The 9,635-nt window shown below is 32.6% G+C and overlaps 1 pseudogene; it reads left to right on the top strand.

The window, feature by feature from the left end:
* Positions 1 to 764: 764 nt before the first annotated feature.
* On the top strand, positions 765 to 3,380 carry LOC138330868 (putative nuclease HARBI1; annotated as a pseudogene).
* The last annotated feature ends 6,255 nt before the right edge of the window (positions 3,381 to 9,635 follow it).

Raw genomic sequence — 9,635 nt, 5'->3', positions numbered from 1 at the left:
CGGGATGACGGGCTAATAAGTTTGTTCAAATCAATGAGTTTGACCTTCATTTAAGGTCACAGGGGTCAATTAGGCTAAAATCTTTAAACGACTTCTTCTCAAGAAGCAGAAGGCCTAGGGTACCGATATTGGGCATGTGACATGCTGAGATGAAGGGCTACGAAGTTTGTTCAAATGAATGACCTTGACCTCCATTGAAAAAGGGGTCAAATAGGCTAAAATCTTTTAAACAACTTCTTATGAATAAATAAGAGGCCTAAAGACCTGATTTTGGGCTCGTGACATGCTGAGATGAAAGGCTACAAAGTTTGCTCAAATGAATGAGCTTGACCTTCACTTAAGGTCACAGGGGTCAAATAGGCTAAAATATTTTAATGATTTCTTCTCAAGAACTGAAAGGCCCAGGATACTCATATTGGGCCTGCAACATGCTAAAATGAAGGGCTATTAAGTTTGTTCAATTTAATGACCTTGACTGTCATTCAATGTCACAGGGGTCAAATAGGTCAAAATCTTTAAACGACTTCTTGACAATAACTAGGAGCCCTAGAGACCTGGACTCGTATGCATAAAAAATCTTAAATGGTTAAGAATATGCTTAAGTTAAAAATTCCGCTAAGCATATTGATTTTTGTGCTAAGTATATTGCTTATCTTGTTAAGTGGCTTGCATGATTTTTCTTAACACTTAAGAATATTCTTAACATTAACCATTTACCACCTTACCTGTCTCAAATCGTTAAGCAAGATGCTTATCTTTCCAAAATGGCCGCTGCTAATGGACAGAATAATCCACCTCAACAGTTTGTAAGGGCATTGAGAAGAGAAAGAATTTTCAGAGACAGGTTGGATCCACTTCAAAACTATGACGGGTTTGAACTTTATCAAAGGTTCAGGTTTGACAGGGAGGGGATCCTTTTTATTAACGATATTGTCAAAGATTATATTGCCCCCGCCACAGGACGGAATCACAGCCTACCCTCACATTTGCAGGTGTTAATAGCACTGAGATTCTATGCTACAGGGAAAATGCAACTCTGCAGTGGCGATAATTTCAATGTTGACCAGTCAACCGTATCCCGGGTTATCCAGAGAGTGACAAATGCTTTAAACCGCCAGGAAGTCGTTTCCAAGTTCATTTCATTCCCTATTTCTGCTGAGGCTGTGAGGAAACATCAAGCAGATTTTTATGCAGTTGCGAGGTTTCCGGGGGTTATTTGAGCAATTGACGGTACACATATACGTATTTTAAGCCCCAGTATCAACGAGCCAGAATTTGTAAACAGAAAAAACTTCCATTCCATCAATGTACAGATTGTGGTAGATGCAAATTCCCGTATTTTAGACCTAGTTGCGAGATGGCCAGGGTCAGCACACGACGCGAGAATCCTTCGTGAAAGTGGTCTCGCAAGGATATTTGAGGCGAGAATGGTGCCGGTAAAATGTCACTTACTTGGCGATAGCGGGTATCCTTGTAAAAACTGGCTCTTGACACCCTACCTCAACCCACTACCCGGACAACAGACTCGGTACAACAGGTAAATGTTCCTAAAATTGTGTCTACCTTTATTGACAATCTTCTCCGGTCACTCGCGCTACTGTTATTATTGCATTGGAGAGTTTTCGAAAAGGGAACTAACTCTAGTTGTATAATATGAGGGGTTCAGAATGGGATAATCTAATATTTGAACATCATAGTTGAAAAAAACCCAATAGAAAATAGAGAACTTCATCATGTCTAAATATTTCAAGTTTTTATAAAAATAACAGACACCATATGCATGTATAGGGTGTGTTTCACCACATCACAATACATGTTTAATTTAGATTACCATATTTTTAATATTGCATATATATACATTTTGTATATAATTATTGCACATTTTGTTAATTAATTTGATCATGAAATTTAATGTTGTGCTTGATCATTTCAAAAAGAATATCTGTTAGTACATTTATCTAATATGTTTCATAATAAATTTAATTGATTTATGAGTGGGCAGATTAAAATTAACAGTCTTTTTCCAGTAAAAAAAATCAAGTCACATTATTAATAAACATTATCATTTTGTAGGTGTCTTTAGCCTACCTCATACCATGTTATCTAAGAAATCAAGCAAAGGTTTGAAATAGTTTCAGATTAATTTTGATATAAATATGCACATATAGTTGTATACATGTACATTGTGAATGTGTATACACTGTACATGTACTTGTAGCTGACATTTTTATTTGTTTTTATGCTTTTAAGATATATTATACACAACATGTATCCTTAAATGATCAGATGTCAACTGACTTATAATCATAATTCAATAATTTGGTAAAATAGAAATTTCAACCTTATATTTAAATGATATGAAATGAATTGAGAGTTGGTGGTTCTGATGCACATTTTAGCAGAATTGAACTATAATATTGAATTTTATTGATATATTTACCTATATTGCTACATATCTATAAAGTGCACACTGTATACAGTGTATACATTAAACTGACATGACTTTGCAAATCAATTCAAGCTTTAATTCAGGATTTATTTTACAATAAAAACATTTAATCAAAACAAATGGTTCACATTTGTAGTGCACACAAAACTACCAGGTGTATTGTGGAAAGAGATATTGGGCAATGGAAGAGAAGGTTCCACGTGCTGCATGGAGAGATAAGATTGAGACCAGAGAGAGTTTGCAAATTAATCACAGCTTGTGGCATTCTACATAACATTGCTAAATTGTTGAACATGCCACAGCTTGATAATGGTGATGATGAAGATGGAGATGATGGTAACTGTGAGGGTGATGCTAAAAGTATCCAAGAGGACCCTGTTGATGGCAGAGCCTACAGAACCCATATTGTCTGTAATCACTTCTGATGTAAGCTCAATATTATTTGATTTTTACTTATTTATTTTTTTCAACTGACCAGGTTTTTTTTTTTTATCTACCGGGTACTTAATATTTTTTTTTAAAATCAGCTGATGATATTTGTAGAGTTGTGTACATAATGTACAAGCATTAAAATAAAAAAAAACATTCAAGCAATAGATTTCATTAATTTATTATTTGAGTTTTAATTAACATTCATTATCATTTATCCTTTTGATTTTCAAGTGAGAAGTTTGTTTTGTAATTTCAAATTTTCTATCTCCATCTGCAGCTTCTGCTTCCTGAGTTGCTGGATCCCTGCAGTGGTGTCATCTGATTCTAGGGTGAAGCTACTGTGCATGATGGCAATATGGTAGCTGCACATGAAGGCATGATCTCTGGTGTTATGGTGCTGCATGGGGGTCTGTTATAAAGACAATTTAAAGGATTAAAGCTAACTGACAATACATGTAGTACATCATTTCATGATAATATATGCCATAAATTCATAGATGATAACAAATATTAATGATAAAAAATAAATAAAAAAACATGAAATTTGAAATTTCATACATACATGTTCATTGAAACATGTACATAGACATATACATGTACATTGATATTTTTTTTACTTTTGAAGTTACAATAAATGCACCAAAACTCAATTTTTGGCTATATTTGAAGCTTCCTTTTGCAGAATGAATACCATAATTCCTTTACAAATATGTGAGTTGGAAAGATAGATCCAAATATTTTGTACTTGATATGAACTAGTAATTTGCATGTACATTTTCAACTAGCCCTATAATCTGTCATAAAATACCTTGAGATTGATGGAAAGACTGGGTCAGTGTTTAGAAGCATCATCATTGATGTGTCCACTGCCCCATCAATGCCACAAATGGACACATTATCCAGGCCAATTACATTGCCCACAGCCTCAGCAATTGGACTGATCTGGGGCATAGAAGATTGACCACCACCTGAAATTGAGTACATGTATGCATTTAATTAAGGTTGTTTATTTACCATTTATAATTCCATTTATCAATATTAATTTTGACTGAAATCAGAATGTAAGTACAGAAAATGTAATTGTATAATATATTTACATGAAAAAGAATCTGTGGCCTTTTTGTTTTACTATATAGCTGTATTTCATTTTTTATCAAGAAAGTACACAATTGTGTATATGCAAGGCATTTTATAAGTGTGACATAATCAGGCAATAATCCATTGGGAAAAAACAGGTTTACTGCAAGAAGAAAATAAATAGATTTATAGAAAATAAGACATATTATAAAAAGCCAGTTGGAATTTTTATATCCAGTTTCTGTATTAACATATGTCTGTATCTCACATATATCTGTATCTCATATGTATCTGTATCTATCTGTATCTCATATGTATATGTATCACTGTGTATCTCATATGTATAGGTATCTCATTTACATATGTCTGAATTTAAAAAAAAAGTATATACCTGAATGAAATTATAGATATTAAAATTAAATTACAGATACATGTATAGATCTGCAATTTAATTAATGAAATTAATTTATCAACATTTTCAAAATACAAATATCTTAATTCCTTAAACAACACAAATATTTATCTTAAAACTACAGATACATGTATTTGTAATTATAAGACAATGCATGTAAGCTTGTATATCTCAATCTGTATTAACAATAGTAAATAGATGTAAGCTTAGCCTTAATGAAAATAATGTTATGTACAGATGATTTTGAAAACAGCTTATCATAATCTGTATTGTTCATGTATAGATCTAAATATCTACATGTATAATGACAATAAATGAAGATGTCTGTAATCAAATATGGGAAACTCTGTTTTTGATTACAAATAAGAGTGGTCGTTGTGTTTATATATAATTGACTGTTGAAGATACTATTGGACAGTATTGGTAGGAGGGTTGGTCTTAACTTATCAATATTCATAATTGGGCGGTACTAATACTATTTATGGATGTTAGGCGTATTCGATTTACTGTTTCCGATCTGTTTGCAATATATAAATTACGTCTGTATGTCATCGTTTCTCGCCAAAACATAATACAAAACAAGTGCAAACTACTGTCTATAGTTGAAATATTACTATAAATCATGATCAGGTTATGTAGTATTCATTTGGAACTTCGATTCAGTTGTCGGAAACTTATATATTGCAATAGTACCGTAATAGAGATGACAAAGTAAATCGAGCATTCCAATTCAAAGAACGACAACCCGACACAGCAAACATTGCACCGGCCATCGAGATGTTGAGAACTAGGCTTACAGAGATTTTGACGATCTGTTGTGATTTTACACTCAAAGTAAAGTAAGTAGAAATGAAATTGTTATTAAACTGCATTAACCAGTCATGACTGTCGCACAACAGATCACAGATCAAGGCGAGTCGTCTGCTATAGGGGCCTAATTCAACGTAATTCAACGTAATGATGCTTATGCCTACAACTGTAATGATCATGATCGAACTACGAGTAATTACCTGTCATCACTGCCTGTCTGCGGTGGTCAGACAACTCTGCCTTCCCCTTCATATGGAGGTTGTGCCATTTTTTTTCTACCTCCTCTACGCTTCGTCTGACAGTAGAACTGGCGTTGATGGCATCTGTTATGCGCTGCCATGCTTCCCTTTTCCTCTGGGTCGTAACCCCCGCACCAAACTTGGCCCTGATAACATTCTTCTTCTCTTCAACAAGTTTTGTTAGCTGCAAGCATTTGTCTGCCGTCCAGTTTGGTTTCCGCTTTTTGCTTGGTGTCTCAACACTATTCGTTGCCATTTTTTCAGAGAAGCTAGACAAGCAGACGACGATCGCGCACGTGTTTTGTCCGCGTGGTATTGTTTGTAAACAAAAAGTACGGGAAACATGATGTCTCGCCATTGACAACGAGCCATCTAAGATTTTTGCAATATGCTTAGCAAAAAACAGCTAAGCATAATGCTTAGAATATTTATGCAACAGAAATTAAGCATCTTGCTTAACTAAGTGTATTGAAAATTTACTTAAGTACAAATTTAAGAAAATTCTTAGATTTTTTATGCATACGAGTCCTGATATTGGGCCTGGGACATGCTGGGATGAAGAGCTACCAAGTGTGTTCAATTGAATAACCTTGACCTTCATCCAAGTTCACAGGGTCAAATAGGCTGAAATCTTGAAATAACTGTTTGTGAATAAATAAGAGGCCTAGAGACCTGATATTGGGCCTGTGACATGCTGGGATGAAGGGCTACCATATTTGTTTAAAAAAATGACATTGATCCTTATTCAAGATCACAGGTGTCAAAATGTCTTAAAATCTTTAAACGACTATGTTGTATTGTGCCAATAGTTAGATGACCGTTAAGGCCCATGGGCCTCTTGTTTTATTTTGTTTTATCGCTCGAAATTTAGGACAAAAACAACAGGACTGAAACTACATTTACCTTAATATTACAGAAAACATAATTTTATGATTTTTTCTATATTCGGTGAGCAGATTTGCACGGATGATATATCCCATATATCAAATATCTCAAAAATTGGAAATGGTTCAAGAACACATATTTTTCTTTACAGATTTAAAATCTGCATGAACAATGCCAAAAGTATGGAACTACCTTAATGGAATTTTTTTTATTATTTTTATCATTTGTTTATCGAAAAAATTATTCAGTTTGAGAATGGTTACTTGTACTGATGACATAAATCGATGGCAGTATTTCGAAACGAAAATAATATATATATCTACTCATTGATAGTCCTGACTAGTCTGGATGATTATTTATAAATTCTGTGTTCAAATATATCAGGTCTCGTTTTAATAATGATTCACAGTGTTTTATGATTTTCATAGCATGTCAATTTTATAGCAAGTTGGAAATATGTGCACTTCGCTGTTTTTGAATACACTATTAAAAAAATAGTTTTTCATTTTCACATTTTTGTTTTTTCTCAATATATGTCACCTGTTTGGCATTGCATACTATATTCAAAAGATATCCGACACCTTTTATATCGGTTAAGATAAAATGAAAAACAATATTTGTAATACGGCCTAAGCTGCAAGAAATTAATGAAAATGTTAATTTTAATATAGAGTTAAATATGTTAAAATTTGTACATGAAATATGTGATTTATTCGTCCAAATATAGCAGTGTTTTTATCAAATGTTCGTATTCTTAGCAAATGTCGTCGGTGTTGTTATGCTTTATACAGTGGCCAACAAGGGGTAATAATGAAATACACGAATAATGTGAAAGCAATTATGTGCGTTAATGTGAGCTACACCATAAAGAACTACATGGTGCATTCCAGGAGGTAATGAAATACTGTTTCATTTTCAGCAGAGCAAGTACAAGCTGGTCTGTTAGTAAGATGATCATGGTAAAAATCCATGTTTAAGTTACTACAGGAGTTTCGAAGTTGACATAAAATAATATTTGCTCTTCTGAAACCTTCTGATTTGAAAATTGATAATGATTCACTATCAGAGACAAAATCTGTACTTAATTGTTTTTAAAGGTTTTAACATTAGTTAGGAATTAGAAGTGTTAATGTTGCGACACATTTCAGAAAAAACTATCAAAATTCTTGTTTGTCTAACAGTGGGTAAAACTTGAAATTTTGATTATTATTCAGAGGATTTAAGGTATGTCGTAAGTATTCAGGTGTTTTTCCATGAATAATGTTGTACATCATGATCTGTTTGTGTTTGTGTCTTTTTAACATTAGTGTTTCCCATCCTAATGCGTTGTATAGTTTGTCATTTGATACCCCAGAACGAAGACCTGTTATTACCCTAGCTGCCCTAATTGCACAGAATTCAAGACGATCGTTTGCCTGTTGTGAACAATTATCACAAATAATATCTGCATATTTTAATATTGGAATATATAACCTTCTTAGACTTTGTCTAATTATTTTCTGTTTATTTTAGATTTGATATGGCGTAGGATATTTTGTTTATTGTAAGCTTTATTAATTATTGTTCTGTATGTGTTGTTTCCATGTCGTCTTGAATATTAAGTCCTAAGTGTTGATGTGGAGATGTGTCTGTGATTTGGCTATTTTGAAAGGATTAACAAGGGATGATGTGTGTTTTGTTTTCTACAGAATATGATAAATTTTATTTTATTTGGGTTGAATTTTATGTCCCAAGTAGTTGCCCATTTATGTTATTAAGATCAGAGTTGAGGGATTGTGCAGCCTGTGCAGATTTATTATAAATAATTACGTATACAGAAGTGTCATCAGCGAAAAGCTTAGTACAGTGTATTAGTGGATATATTATTGATGATAACATTGATATAGAGAAAAAACATAAGAAATATTCGGTGTAAATCCAGACTGGTGTTTAGTAATAACATTGTTTTCAATTTAAATGTTGTATAATTATTTAAAAAACAAATTAGTTTTTTTTCTATGATTTTACTGAAACAAGATGTGATTGGCATTGGTCTATAATTTGATATTAGTTGAGCCATTTTCTTTGCAAATAGCATTCACATTTCTTTGTTCCCAGCGTATAGGTATTTTACCAGATTACAATGTCTATTAAAAAAACAACATCAGAGGTAATTTAAGAGAAGAACTTAGCTTCTTCACAGTTTTAGGAAAAATGCCATCAGAGACTGGGGGTTTATGCTTTTTTAGATATTTTTTATTTTCATTTTTTAGTTATGTAAAATAAAGACAACAAATAATAATACTTTGAATCTAAAATTCGAATTGTTGTTATTCCCATGGCAGTAAACAGTGATCAAGGGAAAAAAACGAGATGTACTGGAAAACAAGCACAACGTTCACCGGAAGTTGCCTAACTGTCAACGTGCACGGGTTATAAGAGGCACCGGCGCGTAGAACTAACGTCTTTTTCGAAATTGTTTTTTTTCACATTTTCTCTTTCTATCTTTATCTTCCTTCTTCAATATTATTACTTTTCTATTATTTAAAGCATTTCGCATATCTGTATCTCAAACGTTTGCGGGCACATACATATAACTGCAATCTAATCTAAAATCTAGATTTCAGAACTATATGTTTATTTACTTGGGCACGTTGAAAGTCATTTGTGACGTTCCCCTTGCAATGCCATGCTGATAGTGATTGTCAACTATTTTTCAACGAAATCGTCAATTTTATTATTTGAAGAAGTGGCTCAAAAAGTATAAACTATACATACAGTAAATGAATTACAACCTTAAACCAGACAGATACACAGACAATGTGAATCTAGTATCCCCCAGTACATTCATAAAGCGGTCATTAAATGACCATTATCATTTAAGAGGCATAATAAAACAGGAAAACACTAACAACCAAAATAAAGTAAATATACTTACCAATATTGTTTAATATTGTGTCGTAAAGTAAAACCTGTCAGAAAAGAAAACATTTCAGTTGTAGTTTTAATTTAATCTTTTCTCATCGTAGATAAGACTATTTTTTTCCTACATTCCATTTCGAATCCGTATTCCTTGTGCTTGATGGAAAACCGAATTTTCACATTTTTTATTTTAAATGTATCATCAGTCCGAGTACCGATACTAATTTAATATTTGTGTTGTTTACTTCAACTTTACAAAATTATAGGAAAACAATATGAGCAGGCATATAAAAAGCAAAGCTCTACTTGTTTCATATCTTTTCTTTTTCAATACATAATTTACAAATAAAATTTAAACTTTTAAGTAGACCTATAGTAGTTTATGATATAATAATTGTCTTGCATAATACAACTGATAATTTAAATAGAT

Source organism: Argopecten irradians, chromosome 9 (genome assembly GCF_041381155.1).
Source record: "Argopecten irradians isolate NY chromosome 9, Ai_NY, whole genome shotgun sequence".
NCBI classification, from domain to species: Eukaryota; Metazoa; Mollusca; class Bivalvia; order Pectinida; family Pectinidae; genus Argopecten; species Argopecten irradians.
The sequence above is the reverse complement of the archived record's forward strand: the minus strand, read 5'-3'. Positions and strand labels throughout refer to the sequence as shown.